Genomic DNA, 23,914 nt, shown 5'->3' with positions numbered 1-23,914 from the left:
GAGGTCCGAGCAAGTGATATTGACCCTCTCACCCCTTGCAGGACTCAGGATGGCGGCTTTGAGGAAGGGGTGGCAAAGCCCACTTTGGGGCACTAAGATCAAGTGGACCATTCAGCCCCAGAATGGGAAGTCCGTTTTAAGACTTGATAAGGCCTCTTTAGAGCTAAGCAAAAGGACAACCAGCCCCTGAAAATAAGCAGTTGTTGGGACTCTATGCCTTCTACATGTGTGTTCTCTTTCTCACTTCTACAGAGTAAAAGATGAGAAGTAGCTGAATAATTTATATGAGGAAATGTGAGCAGGAGGGCCACAAGGAAAAGGAATAAAAGTGAAAGCATTCTTCTGGGAGAAAAAACATACACATAAACCAAAGCAACCGAAAAAAGCAAGTCAGCTTTCAAAACCAGCTGTGGTTGTTCGAAAGTTCGCCCTTGCCCTGGGTTCACACTCTCCCTCTGCAATTATACTCCTTGCAAGACTTCTGTCTTCTCCATGGGATATAATCCTGAGAATGCTGAAGAAGCATTTCTGGCCCCATTTTACTGATCAAGTCCTGAATCTCGAGGAGGTCCCACGGGTTGCCTCTTGCCACGCAGCAAAATGTGAAGGAAACAAGCCTGTGAACCCAAGTCTGTCTGGCTCCAAAGCTCATGCTCTTTTTTTCACTCTTTGCTGCCTCCAGTCCAAGTCAGCATATTTCATTTTCTCTTACCATGAGAGCCCTTCGCATTTTCAAAAACAACTTTGATTCCCCGTCCCTCTTTCTTCCTTGCTCCAGACCGATGCTCTCTCTGCAGCCTGACAGCCCCAGTCTCTTCAGACACCCACGACAGGGTTTCAAATCTTTGCATCTTTTCTCCCTGAATTATGCTCCAGTTTGCCCTAATCCCCTGAAGCACGTGAGTCCTGGAAATGGACACCGATCTTCAGATCTGGACAGATGGGCTGACCAGAGCAAAGCCTGCAGGGATTATCTCTCCCTCTGATGTGCAATCAAGGCTGATGGTAGCACGGCTTAAGATGGATTCATTAGCCCTGCTGGCCGCCATGGCTCATAGCTGACTTGTAATGAGTACTCCCTCAGCGAAAGTTCCCCAGGCCTCTGTACCCTGGCGGCCTCTGCTGAGCCAGCTCTCCTCTTCCTACCCTTGAGCAGTTTGTTGTTTGGAACCTCCATTCAGGATTTTCCCCTTATTGATTGCAATTTCATTCAGCCCACACCCACAGAGTGGGCACAAGCACTGGTTGCTGGGGGGCCGCGTTAACAAGGTACCGTTGATCTCCACGTTGCTGTTTTCCAGCCCCAGCTTAGCCCCGAGCTCCTGCAGCCACGTGGGCCCTCCGGACGGCCGGTACCTGCCGCAGTCTTCTGTCAGCCCCTGAGGCCTTCCTCAAAAGCAGAGCACACCTCACAAACTGCCGGGCCTCCTGAGTGGTGTTCGACTCGACCAGAGCTATGCCAAGCAGGGTATTTTTGTTAGTGAGTGCACAGCTGCCAAGAACATTTCAAGAGATGATTTACTCCTTCTCTGAGGGTTGTTTACACCAGAGCTCTCTGTTCCCATCAGAGCCTGTGCCTCCCATGAAAAACCTGTCACAATTTGTGATCTGAGGGGAGCCTGTTTGCCTGAAGGAAAAAAAAAACTGCATATATTTTTTCCACACAGGAAATAAAAGCCATGTTTTCTCACCCACCCAGGATGCGTTCCCTGGCCTAGAAATGGACATGAACGTATAGGGGGCATTAGCTGAGCCCAGGCCTCGACCCTGCTCCAGTCAGAGGTTATCTCTACAGTTTGAGGTGCTGTTCCATGTTACCCGTATCCTCCAGCAAGCTGACAGTGCCTGAGCTGAGTTACGATATATTGAACCCTATTAGGCCAGGAATTTAATTCTAATCTGTTCCAATTCATCAACACAACGCTTGAGTTTTAGCTAACATGACTTGAGACTGGGTTTAGTATAAATGGTGGCCACGTGGTAATGGGACGGGAGCTCTAAGCTGGGAGCAAAGACCTGGGTCTGGGTTCAAACTCTGCCACTAACCCACTGTGTGACCTTAGGCAAGTGTTTACACTCTCTGGGCTTCAGTTTTGTCATCTGCCACGGGAAGAGGGTTAGCATACAGGCTCTCCAGTGGTGCCTCAAATTGTGATATTATATACTATTGTGGATTGTGAGCACAGCCATGGAGCCAGGGTGCCCAGGTTCCTACCCCAGCTCTGCCATTCACTAGCTGTATAACCTTAGACAAGTTCCTTGAGTTCTTTTCACCTCAGTTTCCTCTTCTGTAAAATGGGAATAATACTAGTACTTACCTCATAGGATTCTTATAAAGATTTAAATGAGCATATAGGTGCTTAGGAACAGTGCCGGCACACAGTAAATTCCCAGTAGTTGGTGGTATTGGTCTTGTTGTTTTTATTGCTAATGACCAACCTGAGCCTAGTCATCACTATCAAGATTAAAATAAGCTGCTTTTGAGACAGTCAATGGTACAGAGGCTTGTGCCTCTGAATGTTCCCTGTGATGGAGGTTATCCGCAGTTTGAGGTCCCTCAGAGCAAGAATGGGGGAGAATCCCTGGTCTCCAAGAAGCCCCAGAAGAGACAGGGGACCTCAGTTCAGAGTGGGGCTTTTTGGTCCCAGGAGTTTGTTTGGTTACCTGAGACTCTCCCCTAGGCAGGGCCCAGGAGAGCTCTCTTCCTGGTGGCTCTCCACCCTCAGGCTCCTCTTATTGATCAAGCAGGGGTGAGGAAAGAGGCCAGGAGGCTCTGAGGTTTTACAGAGGTTTCTTCTGGGGTCCCCAGTCTGTGCCAGAGGGACAGCTTCTGGATGTGCGGCCTGTCCTTGCTTCCTGCCCCACCAGGCTCTCTGCAGGAAGGTGAGCTATCTCTTTGAAAGGCCTCTTTTCCCTGGGAAAGGCCCACCGGGTCCCTGGTGGGAGCTGGTGAAGAGCTGCCAGGCTTCCAGCCAACTGGATTTTTAATACTAAGGAAAGAAACTAGAATTTCTGATGGCCTTTTCTGAGGTTTAGCACTGCCCATCGGGGCAGTTCCAGGACAAGGCTTGGATGACTGAAGGGCAGAGTTCCTTGCTGTTGCTAATTTCCTTGTGCCTAAAATAGCCTGAGGCCAGCGCTTGCCTGCAAGTGCTGTGCCCCCACCTCCCCCACACTGAGATCTGGACTTTCTGAGTGCCAGGACCCAACCTGGAACCTTATTACAGGAAGGGCTGGTACCAGAGTGTGTGGCTTAGGTAGCCCACAAACGCCTTCCGTATTCTGAGGCTCAGAACTGAATGGACTGACCCGCCCCACTCATAGCCACGGAGGCCTGCCCCAGAAAATGCACTAGCTCATTCACCCCTCGGAGAAAAGGGGCCGAGCTGCACCTGCCCCTTTCCTTGTCCCAAACACACCAGCCAAGGAAGAAGCCAGGAGGGTTGTACTAACTGGTCCTCCACGTGGGAGGAAACGTCAAGAGTGGAGAATAAGTCTTCCCCTCCACACCCACCTGCCTACTTCGCCAATTCCTCCCCAGCCCTCCACACTCAGCTGCTGGGCCTGCCTTCGCGACTCTGGTCCAGTTAGTGGCTTGTGCCTCACTGAAGTGTAAGGTCTGCAAGGACTGGAAATGTCGTCTTCATCTGTGGTGGCTCAGGGTGTGGCCTGTGGGGCTCTGCCATTTACTAGCTGTGCAACTTTGTATAAGTCACTTAACTTCTGTCTAAGGACCTCAAGTACCTTTTCTGTAAATGGTACAATAATAGTCAAGTCCCAAAACCTGCTCCCTGCTGAGAAGCCCTAGGGTCCCGTGCGGGGTTAGTTTAAAACCAGTCTTCTCACTGAGCTTGAGGGATGGGGGCAACGGGGAGCTTCCTGGAGAAACAGCTGGACTGGCATGTTTCCCTGACATGTTTTCTTGACAGAGTCTGTGAAGTAGATTTCTGTAACAGGAAAGCCAATAGCCCAGCACCAGAGTACAAGCCCAGCCCCGGACCAGTCCAGTCCCAGACCAAGCCCAGGGCTGAGGTTCTTCTCAACTAGGCCCAGCACCAAACTCACTGCCTCCCGAGCTCAGGCAGACTCCTGGGTCTGAGGAGTGGGTTCGTACATCTGGGCCCCACAAGCTGGAATCACTAGGTCCTTAAACTCACCTTTTATTGTGGCCCTGAGGGTTATAAACAAGCAGACCTGACGTATGGGTCATTCCTGAGACTCCTGCTTCATTGGTTTTAAGGGCCCCTTGGTGGTAAAGAATTTCAAAGCTGCTAACTCCACAGTATATTAAAGTGGAATAAATTCCTCTGAATGGTCCTCAGGTGAGAAGTGGTACTTAGCAAATGCCTCTTGGTTTTCTCTTGAAGGACCCAAGACTGACCTCTGGTGGTCTCCAAGACCAGCTAAAGGCCAACCTTGCCAGTACCCACCCTCTAGAGTCTTCCCTGGCTGAATCTGGCTCCCTGTCTCTCCGGGTCTTTCTATCTCTGTCTGTCTGTCTGTCTGTCTCTCCTCCCTCCTTCCTTCCTTTTCTCTCTCTCTCTCTCTCTCTCTCTCTCTCTCTCCCTCCCTGCCCCCCACCTCCATTTGGGTCTTTCTCCCTTTCCATGTATCTCTGTGTATATGTGTCTTCCTCTCTGTCTCCCTGTCTTCTTCCCCATGAAACCCCCAATCCCTTAGAAATATGGGGGTAATAGGATTTTAGAATGAGACTCTTCTTGCCTTATTTTCAACTGAAGTACCACTATGTGAGAGAGCAAATAGGGAGATACCAAAATGAGTGTAAAATAAACCTCCCCAAATATGCAAATTTACTAAGACTAGAATCCCCAGAACTTACTCCATAACCTTGAGAGCATGTTAGGTTCAAAATGAGGCTGTCCTCACCAACCTGTCCAGTTTCATTTCCATTACACACCTGTACTCTCTATGTTGTATCGCTGCTGAGGGCTTACCTCTGTTCCCCAGTAGGCTAGAGGATTTCCAGCCTCTCTACCTTGGTTTATCCTGCCCTTTGTTCATAGAACACCTTTCCCTATCTTGCTTTTCCTAATTCTGGTTTCCTTCAGTGCCAACCCCAAAGGTCTCTGGCCCCCCAGAGATGAATTGTACCTTCCTCTGGGCTCCCACGTGGGCTTTTACCATCACTTTCGGCTCTTCCCACCTGGTGTCAGAGAATGTGTGTGCACACCTGTTCCGCAGCCTCTGTGCTCCCTAGGGCATGGGCTATCTCTGGGTCATGCCTGGCAGGGCATGCACACATTAGTAAATGCTTGGTGAATGAGGTAGCGAGTGGATCCTATTGGCCGTGGTGCCTAGGTGAGTTTTCTTCTGAGCATCAGTGAAAAAAAACAAAAACAAAAACAGAAAGAAGTGATTTCCTGAGTCCCTTAGGGGTGGGAGTGGAGTTGGAAGGAAAGTTCCAAGCCAGTACTCAGAGGAGAGTAACTCAGAGCCAACTTCCTGCCTTGCAGACATCAAAGTCCCTCCCTGGCACATGAGTGGGGTAGCTGTCACGGGGCTAATGCCGCACAACCTGCCCGAAGGCCAGGACTGAGAGTTTGTCACAGGCTGTGTCTACATAATGGGGGACTGCAAGACCAGTGTCTACACTACAACCTGCATCTAAATAATCCAGACTGCATACTATGCTTCTGTGACTCCTGTCAGTAAACTCCATGTCTCTACAATCCAGTTTCTGGGCAGTCCTTGTCTCCTCAACTTTTGTCTCTACCATGGTCTGTACGTCCCATGTCTGCCCGCCTTCCCTGTCCGTGATCCCATCCTGGGCAGCCGCTGTCTACACAGCAGGCTGTGCTGTCACAAGAGTTTCTGCACACACCATGTCTGGGTAAAGAATGTGTAACCAAACGGGTGAAGCTTTGTTTGTGACCCACTGTAAAAGGAACACCTTCCTACTCAGATTCAGATGCCAAGATGGTGATTGCAAAGCCGCCTGAATTGTGCCCTCCAGAAATGATTCCTTTATCTCAAGACTTTGTAAATATGGAAGGAAGGGAGGGAGGGAGGGAGAAGGGGAGGGAGGGTGGGCGGGAAGGAAAGACTGAAACCTTACTGAAAAATAGCATAAGAAAGAGATTCTCTATTTTCAAGGTAATCAGAGTCACTATATTTTACTTGTAAAATAAATTTTAAAATAAGGCGTATTTATAGCTATGTTTCTTTTACTAAATAATCTATACTGTCCTTTTTACTCATTAGCACTATATCAGTGAAATTATAATATTGCACAAAGGTTGATGTTAGGCAAAGTGAATAAGATCAATCTTCTATGGCAAATATAGTTTACAACTGTAAGCAGGGAAAAAAACCAGAAAGTTTTCTATAAAAAAAAAAAACCCATAACAAATATTCTTTATTAGAATAAGGACATTCTAATAAGTGTTTCTTTCCTATAACAAAATTTCAGACTCCCGAGCTTAAAAATCTTGGAAGTTAACAATAAAAATGTTTAATATTGAGGGAAAGCTCTTTGTCCATTTTAATAAGCAGGTTTAGAAATTCAATTTTATGATGACAAGGTATAGAGTAAGAATAGATCTAATTTCAATTTTATTTTTTTAATTAAAGATTTTTATTTATTTATTTGACAGAGAGAGACACAGTGAGAGAGGGAACGCGAGCAGGGGGAGTGGGAGAGGGAGAAGCAGGCTTCCCCCCCGAGCAGGGAGCCCGATGCGGGGCTCCATCCCAGGACCCTGGGATCATGACCCGAGCCAAAGGCAGACGCTTAACAACTGAGCCACCCAGGTGCCCCAATCTAATTTCAATTTTAGAGTGCAGAATATATAAATAGTTGCTAAGCTAAGATTTCTCATCAGGATGCCATTGCATTTGGGGTAAGAACATTCTCATTGTGGAGATGTCCCATGCATTGTAGCAGGTTGGCATTCTTGGGCCTGTCCATTAAATGTCAAGGATACCCCACAGTCAGTGTGACACCAAAAACACTCCCACACATTTTCAAAGACACCCAAACAGGTGGTACACTCTCACAGGCTGTGTCTAAACCAATGATTCCAAACCTTTTTTTTTTTTCATTATCCCCCTAAGGAGCCCTTTTAGATCATTTTTTTCCCTAATCCAACTTTATGAAATTTTAATACCATAGGTAAACCACACACACACACACACACACACACACACACATATATATATATATATACATATGTTTATATATGTTTATATACTATATCCTTTGGAGAGCCACCATTGTTGTATCTCGAGTTTTTGTCACACCCTCCCCAAAACCAACTTTCACTCCCTTGGAATTGATATCGCTCCCATTGAAAATCACTGGTATAAACAAAGGCTAATGATCACCCAGGACTCTTTATTCTCAATGCAGGAGAATTGATGGCTCCTTGAAGTTTCTCTCAAGGTTTTTGCTAAAAACCTATCTCTTTGGCTTTAACTTTACTTTTTTAATTGAAATTTTCATTGAGATAACTGTAGAATCTCATATAACTACAGAAAATACAGAGAGATCCTTTGTACACTTTGCCCAGTTTCCTTCAGGGATGACAAAGCTTTTTGGTCTGTTTTTCAAAACTACAGCCTAATATTGCAACCAGTGTATTGACATTGATACAATCCGCCCATTTATCCTGATTTCACCAGTTTTACTTATACTCATTTGTGTCTGTGTGTGTGCCTGTGCATGAAGTTGTGTACAATTTTATCACCCGTATAGGATCTGGTATCTGTCACCACAGGCAAGACATTGAACAGTTCCAGCAACACAAGGATTCCCCCTTAGCTCTTTTATAACCACACTTACCTGCCTCCCATATCTCCACCCTTCCCCCACTCCTTAACCCCTGGACACCACTACTCTATCCCCCCCCAGTCCTAAAATGTCCTCATTTCAGGAATGTTGTATAAATGGAACCATATAATATACAACCTTTGGGGATTGGCCTTTTTTGCTCAGCAAAATTCCTTGCAGATTCATTCAAGTTGTTGCATGTATCAGTAGTCTGTTCCTTTTACTGCTGACTAGTATCCGTGGTATGTATGAACCACAGTTTGTTTAACCATTCGTCTGTTGAAGGACATCTGGGCCGATTCCAGTTTGGGGCTGTTACAAATAAAACTGCCATAAATATTTGTGCACTGACTTTTGTGAACATAAGTCTCCGTTTTTTAAGAGTGCGGTTGCTGGGTTGTTTGGTAGTTGCATTTTCTTTTTTAAAAATTGTCAAACTGTTTCCAAGGGTGGTTGTACCATTATTTTGGCATTATATATCTTTGGCCTATTTTCTTTTTTTTAATTTAAATTCAATTAGCCAACATCATTAGCTTTTGATGTAACGTTCAACAATTCATTAGTTGCATATAACACCCAGTCCTCATCACATCATGTGCCCTCCATAATGCCCACCTTCTGCCCATTTTCTAATTGGATTGTTTGGGGTTTTTTACTGCTGGGTTTTGAGAGTTCTTTATTTACTATAGATAGTACTCCTTTGTCAGATATGTTGTTTGCGACTTTTCCCCCAGTCTATCATTTGTTTTTTTCATCCTCCTCACATGGGCTTTTCACAGAGAAAAACTTTCTAATTTTGGTAAGGTCTAATTTATCCATTTTTGAATTGTGCTTTTGTTGTCAAGTCAACTCTGCCTAGCCTTAGATCCCAAAGATTTTTCTCATGTGTTTTTCCATAGGTTTAAAGTGTTAGGTTTTACATTTAAGTCTGTGACCCACTTTGAGTTAATTTTTGTATAAAGTGCAAGACTTAGGTCAATGTTCATTTCGGTTTTGCCTCTGGATATCCAGTTGCTCCAATACCATTTGTTGAAAATGTAACTGTGGCACAGGTGTGCAAGAGCACCCTGGCTCCAGGGGTCCCAAACAGACCAGGTTCAGCCTTTAATTGCTGAGGAAGTCCAAAGGCAGAGAAACAAGTGGTGGTGAAACAAGAGAAGAATTTATTCAGTGAGGCTAACACCAGGAAGACATTGGACTAGCGTCTCAAAGAGTTGTCTCCAAAGTGCTGAAAACCCTTCCAGGTTTATATAAGGAAAACGTGGGACAAAGGTCGGTGGGTACAGGCAGGTGGGCGGTAAAGGTCTGGTGGATCATTGTCTTGGATTCAATCACGGAAGGGGTCTTGCTGGCTCGGGGTAGTCCCCTAGGTAGTTTTGGCTTCCTATCAGTGGATGCTTTGCCTACAGGATCTTTTGTCTGAGTTCAGAGATAAGCTGGAAAGAAGAACTTAATCAATTAGAAAGCACAGACTGGGGTCAAAATGGAGGTAGTTGAAGTCTTCCGTCACAAAGGCTATTTAACTTTAATTTTAATCTAGACTGAATCAAGTATATTTAAGGTTTTATAATCATTTCACACACACACACACACACAAGGGTAAACAACATAGAGTTTGTTAATAGTCAACACAAGCATACATATTTAGCTAGTTTCTGACCATCTGAAAGAGTGGCATTAAATCTTTTTTCAAAACAAAAAATATTTGCGACATATATTATAGTTGGAGGTCTAATATCCATACTATATAAGGAACTCTTAAAAATATTGAGGGAACAGGGCCAAACACCTGATAGAAAAATGAGCAAAATTTCTGAACAATTTACCCAAAAAAGACATAAAATTTTCCTTAAACTTATGAGAAGTTGTTCAACTCATAAAAAGAGAAATGCAAATTAAAACTACCCTGAAATACCATTTTATCACCTAGCAAATAAGCAAAAATTTTAAAACTTGGCACCACACCTTGTTGGCAAGGCTGGGGAGAAATAGGCACTCTCATACATTGCTGATAGGAATGCAAAATGGTACAGCCTTATGGAACAGAATTTGGCAGTATTCAACAATACTATACATGCATTTACCTTTTGTTCCAGAAAGCCACTTTTAGGAATTTGTTCTGAAAACACACCTGCAACAATACGAAGTGATATATGCACCTTTATTTGTTGAAGCATTATTTGTAATTGCAAAATATTGAAAACAACCTAAATGTTCATACATAAGGAGATGTGTTAAATAAACTAAATGATATCCACACAACGTAGTACTATGCAGTGGTAAAAGAGAATAGGGATGGTCTCTACAAAGTGATATGGAATGACTTCCAGGGCATATTTTGTGTATGAAAAAGCAGACTGCAAAAGGGTATATATATATATATATATATATATATATATATATATATATATATATATATTATAGATAGATAGATAATTCTACCTTTTGTGTGGAAAGAGGAAATAAGAAAATTACATGCACTTGCTTTCTTAATTGCAAAAGGAAATCGAGAAAAAATAAACCAGAAACTGATGAGAATGGTTACCCACAGGGGTGGATGGGAACCAGGTGGATAAGGGAGTCACACTTCAGTGAGAGCGACTGTTGGGAGTTTGGGATCATATTAATGTCTTAAATACTTTCTTAAATGTAGTCAAATGGATATGGATGTCAGTTTTAAAACTCTAAAATGGAATGTAAACAGAAAAAAATGAACCTAACTATAATTTAAAAGAATAACATAATCATGGTGAAGGGGAAAAAAACAAGAGAACAAACCCTAGTCACTTTTGAGCACAGTGTTTTGACTATGTACCTTCAATCTAAAGACAAAAGAACTATAAGTAAATAATTCTACTTATAGGCTTGGTTCTTGCAATGGTATGGGTTAGCAATTCTGAAACAACTTTCTGTGAAAACTAGGATTGAGCAAATAGATAAATAGATTGAAATGGTGGGAGCCAAGTTTCTCACTGTGAGAGACAGCCGTTACAAATATGGAATGGGAGAAGCTAGGGATGAACTTTGTGGTATGGGATTGGAATTAGAGTTATAGGATAGATAGATAGATAGATAGATAGATAGATAGATAGATAGATAGATAGATGATAGGGGTATGTGTGTGTGTGTGTGTGTGTTTTCTAGATCTGTAAGCTGAAAAGGCCTAGAAGCAATGTTATGCTGGTAGCAATGAACACACCTACCACCCAGATCTTCTTAATATTATCCCTTATAATAGTATAAGGAACCAGGGTTCCTTGGAGAAATGGCTGATTCCAAGGCTGAAGCAAGAAGAATGTCTTGTCACTGAAAGTAAAGAAGTGCTTAAAAAATTATAGGAACATATCAAAAAACATCAGAGCCACCTTGATGGGACTCCCATTGGCCAAATCTGGGTTAATGTGAGCATCATAATGAACAGTGACAGCAATGACTTATAATCCATGAATAAAATAAGATCTATGAGTGGATCTGACATAATTAAATATATGAATAAATAAATGAGAAGTGAAGAAAAGACTTTCTTATAGAATTATGCCAACTAACTAATGTAGAAGGAATGATGAAGTTAGGAAAATCACCACTTGGCACTCATCATACTAATAATAGATTGAAGTCAGAATTATCAATGGATGCTAAAGCGAGTGGGTGGCAGTTTGATAAGGAACAGGAGATTTACCTCGTATTAAAGTATCTTTCTGCAAATTACTTAATTACAAAGGGGAAAATGAGAACTTACAGCAGAGAGACCTGGAGGATGCCACCATCCTCTTGATCAAGGGATCAAGGTCACCGCCACCAACAATGGGACAATGCAACAACACGTCCCTTCTCATACAATGTTCTGAAAAGAATACAGCATCACTTCTGTGGCATTTAAGCTAAAATGCATGATCTGAATCCCACTATGAGGAAATACTGTACCCCAACTGAGAAGTAATTCACCAAATAACTGAACTGTACTCCAAAAATGTCAAGGCCCTGAAAGACAAAAGCTGACGAAAGATTCTAAATTAAAGAAGACTGGAGAGACATGACAACTAAATGCAATGTGTGAACTTGGATCAGATCCTGGACCAGGAAAAAATAGCTATAAAGACATTTGGCAAAATTTGAATTTGGACTCTAGATTGGATGACAGCATTTTGTTGATGTTAAATTTCCCAATTTTGATAATTGTACTGTAGAACAAATTACAAATTACAAAATGTACTTCTTCTTATAAACACTGCCATATTTAGGGATGAAGGGATATCATGCCTACTTACCTTCAAATGGTGCAGATATGTTTATATTCAAGGAAAGGGGCACCTGGGTGGCTCAGTCGGTTAAGTGTCTGCCTTCGGCTCAGGTCATGATCTCAGGGTCCTGGGATCAAGCCCCACATTGGGCTCTGCTTGGCAGGTAGTATGCTTCTCCCTCTGTGTGCTCTCTCTCTCTCTCTCTCTCATTCTCACTCTCTCTCAAATAAATAAAATCTTTAAAAAAAGAGAGAACAAATGATCATGCAAATGGGGCTAAATACTGAGTCTTGGTGAATCTGGTTGAAGGGTATATGGGAGTCTTTTGTATTACTGCAATTTTTCTGTACATTTAAAATTATGTCAAAATTATAAGTTATCAAAAAATCTTTTTCCACCAACAGAATATTTTCTTAAACGAAATCCCACCTGGAAGCTCAATGTGTCCCACATATAAACTCAGAGTTACTCTGAATGAAATGGGGATGATGGATCCAGAGATCCACACATTCAGACCCCCTTCCACCCTCCACAGCAACACGTGAAGGGTGTGACCAGAGAGGCTTGGCTGTTCACTGCCAGCCCCGTCCGCTAGAGCTCTCCTGCGGCACAGGTGAGACCTCTGGCCTCTTCCCGGTCCAGGTCCTCTTCCTTAATCACCTCTGCTCTACATCTTCCCTGACCTATATTGCCCAGGCTTACTGGCCTTTTCCTAATATTTATGTAAATATGCCAATTGCTGAGAACTCTTAGTCTCTCTGTATGCATGATTCTCAGAAATGTTCTTCCCCAAACTCACATAGCTCCGTAACTGTTATTTCCATTTCTACATCCAGCTGCAGCTGCCCATAGCTGTACCGAGGAGGAACGAACTCCCTGAGGGCGTGAAGGCGCTGCGCTGGTCCCCTCCAGCTCTCCTTGCCCCTGTAAATTACCTCTGTCTGCTGGAGTGGAACTCTCTGGCATTAGGCAAGGAAAGGGTTACCTGTATTAGTTTCTTTTTTTTTTTTTTTTAAGATTTTATTTATTTATTTGACAGAGAGAGACACAGCAGGGGGAGTGGGAGAGGGAGAAGCAGGCTCCTGGCTGAGCAGGGAGCCTGATGCAGGGCTGGATCCCAGGACCCTGGGATCATGACCTGAGCCAAAGGCAGATGCTTAAGGACTGAGCCACCCAGGCGCCCCAGTATTAGTTTCATATGGCTGCTATTACAAATGACCACAAAAGGAGTAACTTAAAAAAAGAAAAAAAAAAGAAAGATTTCTTCTTTTACAGTTCTGGTAGTCTGGAGTCCAGAATCAGTTTCACTGGACTAAAGTCAAGGTATTGGCCATGCTGGTTCCTTTCGGAGGCCCTGAAAAGAGAATCCATTTTCTTGTCTTCTTCAGCAGCTGGTATCTGCCTGAATTCCTTGCTCCATTTTCAAGGGGATCACTGCAATCTGTGTTTCCATCATCACCTCCCCTTCTCCTCTTTTGTCTCATCTCCCTCTGCCTCTCTCCTATAAGGACACTTGTGATCACATTGAGGGCTCACACAAAGAATCCAGAATACCTTCCCCATCCCAAACACCTTAACGTAATCACATCTGCAACGTCCTTTTTTCCGTGTACGGTAACTTTCACAGGTTCTAAGGATTAGGATGTGGACATCTTTGGGGACCGTTATTCAGCCTACTACAAGGTACCCAGCTGGATTATTGTCCAGCAGCCTTCCCCTATTACCCAAATACCCCCATATTCGTTGCTTTACTTCACTTAATTGTTCCCCTAGAGTGCACTGATTCAAGTTCAAAGCAGCTCTTTTGAGACAGACATTGCCTTACTTTTGCCGCTATGCTCTATTATGCCCCTACTGATAGGTGAAGTCACAGAGCTTGTGTCTGCACAGCCTTCCAACACAACCTTTTTATCAGCTGAACTGATGAATTGTGTTGGTCTTGTGTAGCCCTAGTCCAGGATGGAGGCCTCTAAAAGCAACAGGAAGGGGTTGAGCAAGAAGAGCCTTGGCTAATTTTCCAAGGCTACGGCAGGGGTGGGCTGAGGTCTCCCCGGGAGCTCTCATCAGCTACAACCACACAAATAAATCAAAAAGCAACTGAGCCACAGTGCTCCCAGAGAATGAAAGGGGAAAAAGAGCATTGGTTCGTCTTTGGGCTGATTCTAAAATATATGGGAATGAAAGCCTTTGGGGTGATGAATTTCCCTTTAATGCTGTCACATCTGTAGTCCTGGGGGTTTAACCTCTGATTTTTGGCTGTAAAACCAACATTATTTCTGCAAACTTGACACCAGATGCTGCCAGGGAGATATAGCTGAAGTGATAAAAATCTATTTAACAGATTTAGTAAAGCAAATACAAACTAATTAACAATTTTGGAATTGGGATTAAACACTAATTCTTTTAAGCCATAAAAACTGAGATGAACAAAAGGGAAAAATGGTTTCCCTCTGAATAACTCAAAGGAGCCATCTGCTTGTCATTGAAAAAAATGGCCCAACTCATAGATTTTGAACAAATTTCGACATATTTTTATCTGAATTTGAATGCATTATGGACAGAAGAAGAAAGAAGGCACATTACTTCCTGGCTAACATGTCAATCTGGGCTTCCCTGAAGCTCCAGAAAACAAGCTGTTTGTGTACTGACTCAGAAATGAGACAAAGAATGAAATGATATCTTGATAAATTCTGCTTGAGACATATGTCTCCAGCCATTAGGAAGGAAAGATTGCCTGAGGTTCTGCCCAACTTTATTGTGCAGTAGCCATTGGTGGGACACAGTTTCTTCACTCTGTCTTCAGGGTCATCTCCCAACGAAGGCAGAGGGAGACTTTGTAAATTAAGTGAAGCCTGAGCTATGAAATTGTGAAAACTGGGCTTGCCATCCTCCCATCTCTCCCCCAGACACTCTCAGGCTCAATGTGTAATCTAATCTGGAACAGGGCTCTGGAACTAATCCTACCCTTGTCAGGACTGGGTGATGGGGGTGAATTCTGTTTATTCTAGCCCCAAATTCAGTTGGTTTGGCATCAAATCAGTTTGACTGTTGATTCTACTCTGAGTGGCTCCTGAGAAGGCCTCAGATCTGTTAGAAGCTATTTGAGGATGGAGAATTTGGTAGTCCTGGTGCCTAACCCAAAGGCATGCATGTATATATATAAATATATAAAATCAATACTAACAATAGCAATAATAAATGACCATTTATTGAGTGTCTATTGGGTGTCAGACACTGCTACCTCATTTAGTCCTCTCAACAACATTATGAAATAAATATCATTTTGATTCCTATTTTACAAAGAAGGAAACCAAGTCCTAGAAGGAGCAAGCAATTTGTCTAAGGTAGTACAGTCTTGAGTGGTAAGACCGTTAAAACTCAGGCCTGTCTGATTCCAGAACCCATCTCTAACCACCACATACACCCTGCTACATGTGTGTACATGATTCATCCATTCACATCCCACTTCCTTCTAAAATATATTTGAGATGAGTTCACAAATACAGAACCAATACAACTCAACTCAGACCATTGAGTTTTAGGGAAAGTAGGGTGGAAAGGTCAAATTGAAAGGCACACTGTCAGTTCAGATAAGATTGGTAGAAGCACCTAGGGGGAACTTGAACCACTCCTCGAGGTTTGGTATTTGGACTCCTGGGGCAGCCCGGGCTGTGGATAACTGGCTTCACAGAAAGAAGCAAGGGAAAGTCTGTCCTGGGCTTTGATGAGTACTGATAGACTGGCCAAAGACCATGGAGGGCGAGTTGCAGGTGAACCAAGCCTGTCCATAAGACCTTGGGGACAGGCCCCATGGATCAAGCATTACAATGCCTCAGTTTCCCTCAAGTGGATCAGTATTTGGAGGCTGAAAAGAACATGTTTTAGTAACAACTCAGAATTCTCTATTGGGTTTGGGGTTTACCACAGGCAGTCACAGAGTAACCCGTATTCTTTTTGTCTGCCCATCCTGAAAAAGGCAACCGAGCTCGTGGTCTCCTCGTCATTGTTTGACCATTTCCTCCATCAGAGTTTCTTCCTTACTCAGAACGATCCTTTACAGCTGGAATCAATGCAGTTCCCCTGGACCCTCCCAATGGCTGTTCTCTAAAATTCTCCTGATGATAAACATATATATTCAAACATAGAAATAGTAGGAAATTTTTTTCCAGTGAGAGCTTCCAATCTGTTTCTGGACAATGAGTGACCAGACTCCACTCCATAAATCCCCAGTTCCTATGCCCAGTGCTAGGCAGGATGGCAAGCTCTCACTGTCAGAGAGGGGGGTTGGCAGCACAAAGCCAGTGGCAGAATGATAGGCGAGCACTGGGACTCAAATGAGAAGCTGAGCTGCCCCAGTCTCCCCAGTAAACCTGAGAACAGACCTTTTTTTTTTTTTTTAAGATTTAATTTATTTATTTGACAGAGAGAGCAAGCACAAGCAGGGGGAAGAGCAGAGGCAGAGGGAGAAGCAGGCTTCCCGCTGAGCAGGGAGCCTGACGTGGGGCTAGATCCCAGGACCCTGGGATCATGACCTGAGCCGAAGGCAGATGCTTAACCGACTGAGCCACCAAGGCGCCCTGAGAACAGACCAGTTTTGAGGAGATGTAGACTAAAGGAGATAGAAGCTGATTTGGGTGCCCTGACAGCTTAAGCCCTGCTCCTTGCCTCCATTTCCTGTCCCACAGCATGGAGACAGCCAGGCCAGCAGGCTGTTCACACTGGTGTTTCTCGAACTAGCACCTTTGGATTTTTTTTCTCTGGGTTCATAACATTTTGATACTGTTTTTCAGTTCCATGTTTTTGTTTTGATGAAAATCTAAAAATATAATCAATATAAGTATCTTGTGGATCAACTGGCTGACCAGCTCAAGCCACAGAATTTCTGTGTCCACGTGTTAGGTTTGAGTTTATGACAGCACGGGGGCTAAATAGAACTGTTTTAACTGTCTGATGAAAAATGAACCAGGAGGAACTTCAACACAATGATATGATCCTTGTCAAGTGAAGAGCAACCTCACTACCTCCTTGTAGAAACAAAGGTGGCATGACATTTAGAACCAGACCTGGGGAAGAGCTGGATTTATCCAGGAGCGGGACAGCCTTAATGCTATCCCCATGGTTTCTTCATCTGCTCCCGCCCCATGACTGGAGACAGGCCGAGCTCCAGAGGCTGGAGAAAGGAGGCCAGGGAGGGTAGAGCCTGAAGCTGAAAATCCATTTACCCCAGCTGTGAACTGGTGAGGGTTGGGAAGCAAGAGCCAGACTAGTGAATTCACAGATCGATTGCGGCCACAGAGAAAACAAATTACTTTAGACATAATTGCAGACAATGAAACACCAAAGCTGTTCCAATAGAACATCATATTACTTCTGATTTGAGTTACACTAGAGAAGGATCCATTGGAAGAAATGTTAAAATGTGGAGGTTTTGCCCTTAGGTCCCATCCAGAGCCCTTTAAATGTGGCCCAGCTTGTTTGAAGACAGTGCCCAGTTCTGGGGAGGAGGCACCAGTATAAAGAGGGTGGCAATCAAGGTCAACAACACATGCTCCGGGAATTGCCAGGCCTGTTCCTGGTCATCCCGAAGCAAATACTCACAAAGTCCAAGCAAATAATGTGAATGAAGGAGATAGACAAAGTCTAAGACACAGATGCACTTGGTTTGTATATTAAACGCACGTGAATATTTTTTAATCCCACAAAGAAATATACTTTCCACCATTTTTCATTTTTGGTCTGTATTTCATTAGTGTTGCTAAAGACATGAGTACAGAGACATGCTTCTCTATCGTAAAGAGAACAAAATCACAAAAGCGATGTAAAAGATAAACGGACACACAGTTTAAAGTCGGGAGACGATGGGGCGTGGTGGACACTGTGCTGACCTGGAGAGCCCTCCCTCGGCCTGAAGACAGCAGCCCCTGCTCAGGCCCGCTGGAGCTGCTGTATGCTTCACTGGGCCAGTGTTGGTTCCGAGCAGCATTAATTCTTGGGGTCTGCAAAGGGAACAGAGGATGATTGCTAAAGGGCCATCCATCCTTCAGATGTGGGCCAAGCACTGGCCAATTTAACTAGTTTGCTGCTGGGCCCTTTTTTCTGTAATGCATTTACCAATTAACGACCTGTAACAGGTAATAGAGGTAGATTCCGGGTACAGAACACCATTATGTGTCCAGCCATACATAATGAGGTCATTCCCACGTCTTGGCCAAACAGCCCATGCTAACACAACTCTGCTGATGTGGGTATAACAAATTCTATAAATGAAAAACCCAACATAATGGCAGCTATTAATACCTTCTAATATTAATAGGTTGCATTTATCTATGTAATAGACTCTGTCCACTTAGCAGGCACTTCATTTGATAGCTCTTCCCCAATTACTTCAAGAGTCCTTCACCACACTGACCACTGTGTGCTGGATACCCTCTATTTGTCAAGCTATAAGATGGGGACTGAAGGCCAACAGTGCATGTCACAGCACAGAAAAAGTAGCCCCAATCAGGGCTATCGGGCTCTCCTCATACCTAGAATCTCATCCTTCAGATCTCAGCTTAGATGCCATTTCCAACAGGAAGACTTCCCTGCTCTTCTCCTCCACCTCAACTACAAGAACTGAATTAAATGCCCTCCATCAGGTTTCCACAGAATGGTTGGTTTGCGGATATCGGTCATCACCCTCTGTAGGTTCCTTCCAAGCAGGGTCCTGGCATCTCCCAGACCAAACCATAGAAAGCATTCAAACAAATGAACAAATTATTAAGTGGATTACTGTATGAATGAGTGGATAGATGTATGGGAGAGTAGATGGATAGATGGATGGATGGTTAGATGGATGGATGGGTGGATGTAGTCTGCCTTTTTAGAGGCTCTATGTAGGGGAAAGAGTGTTCTCCAATATGATGTTTTAGTAGAGATCTCGCCACAAGATGGCGCTCATAATTTTCTTAATTTATGGTTTCTATAGAAAATTTTCAAATTTTAAGCTGTCTTAAACATCACTATGTGTGTTTCACAGTAAATTCAGCTTATTTGCCATGCTGCCCATGCTTCACGTTCCACCACATTTCACACAATTAGAAACATGTTCTTTCCCATGGGACATCAAGACACAACCCTAGGGCATTTTGTTTTGACATTCGGTGGGCAGTTTTGTGGCTTGTCTTGATTGCCGCGGAGTGTGAGGAACAATGTCAGTCCCCAGATAGGACTAGAAACAAAGGCATTCTTCCACCACTCCATCCACAACAACAAGAGTCAGTGGAAAAATGAAACCTTGGCTTGAGGATAGCCATTAACCTTTGGCTCCGTGAATTTTGCCTTAATAAAATAATACCCCTTACATGTACAGTGCTTTATGCTGTAAAGCAATTTCACATCACAATAACAGTTTTTGAGCTCCTACAAACTATGGCAATCACTTTAGATTTATTATCCCCCTTTAACTCTCATGCCAACCCTGGGAGTTAGGTCTTCATACCCGCATTTTACAGATAATGAAATGGAAGTTCAGAGAATGGATGTCATTTGCCAGAATCACAGATGGTAAGTGGCCAGAGCGAGAGTTGGGACCCAGGTTTGTCTCCAGTTATGTATTTGCTTCTGATTATTCCCCAGGACATAAGCCATTTTGGTGTCAAGAAAAGGATATGAGGCAGTAAGGAGGCTTATGGAGCAAAGTGCCAGATGTAAGTTCATGTGCTGTGCCTGCTAGGTGTGCCTGCACACACACACCTCAGAACCACTCTCTAAGGAGGGCAATAATTACTGTTCTCAAGTACCCACAAGCAGGCCACGCCCAATGGCAACTGCTTTCTCATACATCATTTCATTTCATCTCTGTCCCCTTCTGTGAGGAAGATATTATCCCCCTTTTACAGATAAAGAAATTATAGCATCAGAGAACCTAAATGTCTTATCTTATGTCACAGAGGACCCAAGTGCCAGGGCTGAGATTCAAACCCAGTTCCATCTGACTTTAAAGCTCTGGGGTACCATATGAGGTTGCCAAAAGCTACCCAAGTGGGGGTAACTTGGGAATTCTGGGAAGGATTCCTGGAGCTGCCACTTTATCTGCTCTTATAGAACTATCCATGTTCCCCCAAATATCCTCTGAGCCTTTGCACATTCTGTTCCTCTGCCAGAAATGCTCTTCCCTACAGAGTCTGCCAGGAAAACTCCTCCTCACTGTTCGAGACCCAGCTCAAATGTCATTTCTTCTATGGTAACTCTTCTGATGGCCTCCTCATTAAATATATACACATGTCTTTATGCCCTATCTATTGCCCTTCCTCTGAGTCCTGCCACACCCACACACACCCCACCCACACTGGCACCCACACCCACACCTGCACACACACACTCACCTTGTGGTTCCCTACAGAATAGTCCATATCCCACTGCATGGTGTCAAGAATTGACAGGTCTGAGATCTCACCTACCTGCAAGCTCATATGTTGACCTGCCACAGTTCCACAGATGACAGAGGAAGACACAGATTCCATCTTCGCTCTCTGTCTCCAGCACCGTTAACGGTAACCTGCTCAGCAATGACTGCTGAGTAACAGAACGAATGAGTTCAGAGGAAGGTTCAAGGCCCACATCTTTGATGGCAGGTAGCTGTGGAGATGCAGATGATTGGCGTCTCTGTGTGAACCTGAAGAAGGAGGAGTGGTGACAGGAAGGACGGAAGCAACAGCAGTAGGTAGATTCAGTGGAGACAGGAAGCTTCCTACCCATGGACCACTTAGCGGTCACGCATCTGTTTGTAAATACTGAAGTCCCCAGCTAGAAAATTCCTGTATATTCTTTTTTACAGACACACGTAGCACTTAACTCTGTCCAGGAGCGGCACTCCATGACCAAAGGTCATGCAGCTTGGCCAGTTCCTCTTGGGACACTTTGGAAGCCTTTAGCCAGTAAGAAGTTCAACTACCCTGAGGCCACCGTGTGGAAAGACCAGAGAGGGTGATGCCTGAAGAGTGCCTATGGTTTCAGATCCAGCTGCTTGAGTGTCCCTAGCCCCCCATCACCACCATGAGAGAGCCCCAGAAACAGCTTTCTTTTTTTTTTTTTAATTTTTTTATTAACGTATAATGTATTATTTGTTTCGGGGGTACAGGTCTGTGATCCATCGGTCTTACACAGTTCACAGCACTCACCATAGCACATACCCTCCCCAAAGTCTATCACCCAGCCGCCCCATCCCTCCCACCCCCACTACTCCAGCAACCGTCAGTTTTTTGCCTGAGATTAAGAGTCTCTTATGGTTTGTCTCCCTCTCCAGTTTTGTCTTGTTTCATTTTTCCCTCCCTTCCCCTATGATCCTCTGTCTTGTTTCTCAAAATCCTCATATCAGTGAGATCATATGATAATTGTCTTTCTCTGATTGACTTATTCGCTTAGCATAATAACCTCTAGTTCCATCCACGTCATTGCAAATGCAAGATTTCATTTTTTGATGACTGCATAATATTCCAGTGTGTGTGTGTGTGTGTGTGTGTGTAAACACATCACATCTTATTTATCCATTCATCTGTTGATGGACATCTAGGCTCTTCCCATAGTTTGGCTATTGTGGACATCGCTGCTATAAACATTGGGGTGCACGTGCCCCTTTGGATCACTACATTTTTATCTTTGGGGTAAATACCCAGTAGTACAATTGCTCGGTCGTAGGCTAGCTCTATTTTCAACTTTTTGAGAAACCTCCATACTGTTTTCCAGAGTGGCTGCACCAGCTTGCATTCCCACCAACAGTGTAGGAGGGTTCCCCTTTCTCCGCATCCCTGCCAACATCTGTCGTTTCCTGACTTGTTAATTTTAGCCGTTCTGACTGGTGTGAGGTGGTATCTCATTGAGGTTTTGATTTGGATTTCCCTGACACCGAGCGATGTTGAGCAATTTTTCATGTGTCTGTTGGCCATTTGGATGTCTTCTTTGCAGAAATGTCTGTTCATGTCTTCTGCCCATTTCTTGATTGGATTATTTGTTCTTTGGGTGTTGAGTTTGATAAGTTCTTTCTAGATTTTCGATAGTAGCCCTTTATCTGATATGTCATTTGCAAATATCTTCTCCCATTCTGTCGGTTGTCTTTTGGTTTTATTGACCACAGAAACGGCTTTCTAACTGAACCCTCTCTACTCCCAGATTCTATAGCAAAATAAATGATTGATATTGTATTTTTAAACCACTTTACTGAGATATAATTGACATACAATAAGCTGTATATATTTCGTCTATACAACTTGGTGAGTTTGGAAATAAGTATACATCTGTGAAACCATCACTACGATCTATGCCATAAACCTATCCATCACCTCCAAAAGTTTCCTCCTGCCATTATAATAATAATAATAATTTTTTATTATAATTTATAATAATAAAAATATTATTATTATGTGTGTGATAAGAATCCTAAATATAAGATCTACCTCCTTAAATTTTTAAGCATACAATACACTGTTATTAGCTATAGGTTCTGTTGCTGCATGGTAAGGCTGTAATACTTATCCATCTTACATTACTGAAACTTTGAACCCTTGGCCTAACACCTCCCTGATTCCCCTACCCCCGGGCCCTGGCAACCACCATTCTACTCTGCTTCTGAGTTTGACTATTTTAGAATCCTCGTGTAAGTGGTTTCCTGCAGTATTTCTCCTTCTGTGTCTGCCTTAATTCTCTTAGCATAATGTCCTCAAGGTTCATCCATGTTGTCACATATGGCAGGATTTCCTTCTTTTTTAAGGCAGACTAACATTCTGTTTTATATATATATATATTATATCTCACATATTTTTCATTCATCTGTGAATAGATGTTTAGGTCTTTCATGTCTTAGTTATTGAGAATAATGCTGCAATGAACATGGGATCTCTTCAACATCCTGATTTCAAACCCTTTGGATATATACCCAAAGGTGAGATTGCTGGATCATAGGGTAGTTCTATTTTTAATTTTTTGAGGAACTTCTGTATGTTTTCCATGGTAGCTATACCAAGTCCCACCAAAAGTGTGCAAGGGTTTTCTTTTCTCCACAGCCTTGCCAGTGCTTACTCTTTTTTTGTAATAGTCATCCTAACTAGTGTGAGGTGATATATTATTGATTTTCATTTTCCTGATGATGAGTGATATTGAGCACCTTTTCACACTAGCCATTTGTATGTCTTCCTTGGAGAAATGTCTATTCAGTTCCTTTGCCTTTTTTTTTTTTTTTTTAAATTTGATAAAGTGACTTTTTTTATTTTATTATGTTCTGTTAGTCCATTTTTTAATTGGGTTATTTGGTTTTGTGCTACCGAGTTGTAAGAGTTCCTATATATTTTGGATATTAACCTTTTATCGGGCATGTAGTTTGCAAATATTTTCTCCCATTCCATAGGTTACCTTTTCATTTTGTTGATTGTTTCCTTTGCTGTGCATAAACTTTTTTGTTTGATGTAGGCTCACTTATCTGTTTTGGCTTTTGTTGCCTGTGCTTTTGGGGTCATATCCAAAAAAATCCTTGCCAAGTCCAATATAAAGAAGCTTCTCCCCTAGTATTTTTCTAGAAATTTTATAGTTAAAGTCCTTATGTTTAAATCTTTAATCATTTTGAGTTAATTTTTGTGTATGGTGTAAGATAAGGCACCAATTTCATTCTTTTGCGTATGGATATCCAGTTTTTCTAATACCATTTATTGAAGACTATCCTTTTCCCATTGTGTAGCTTGGCACTTTTATCAAGGGTCAGTTGACCATATATACATGGGTTTACTTCTCGGCTCTCTATTCTCTTCCATTAATCTATATGTGTGTTTTTATGACAGTACCATACTGTTTTGATTACTATAGTTTTGTGATGTATTTTGAAATCAGGAAGTATGATGTCTCCAACTTCGTTCTT

Source organism: Zalophus californianus, chromosome 11, assembly GCF_009762305.2.
Source record: "Zalophus californianus isolate mZalCal1 chromosome 11, mZalCal1.pri.v2, whole genome shotgun sequence".
In the NCBI taxonomy this organism is placed as follows: Eukaryota; Metazoa; Chordata; class Mammalia; order Carnivora; family Otariidae; genus Zalophus; species Zalophus californianus.
Note: the sequence above shows the minus strand (reverse complement) of the source record.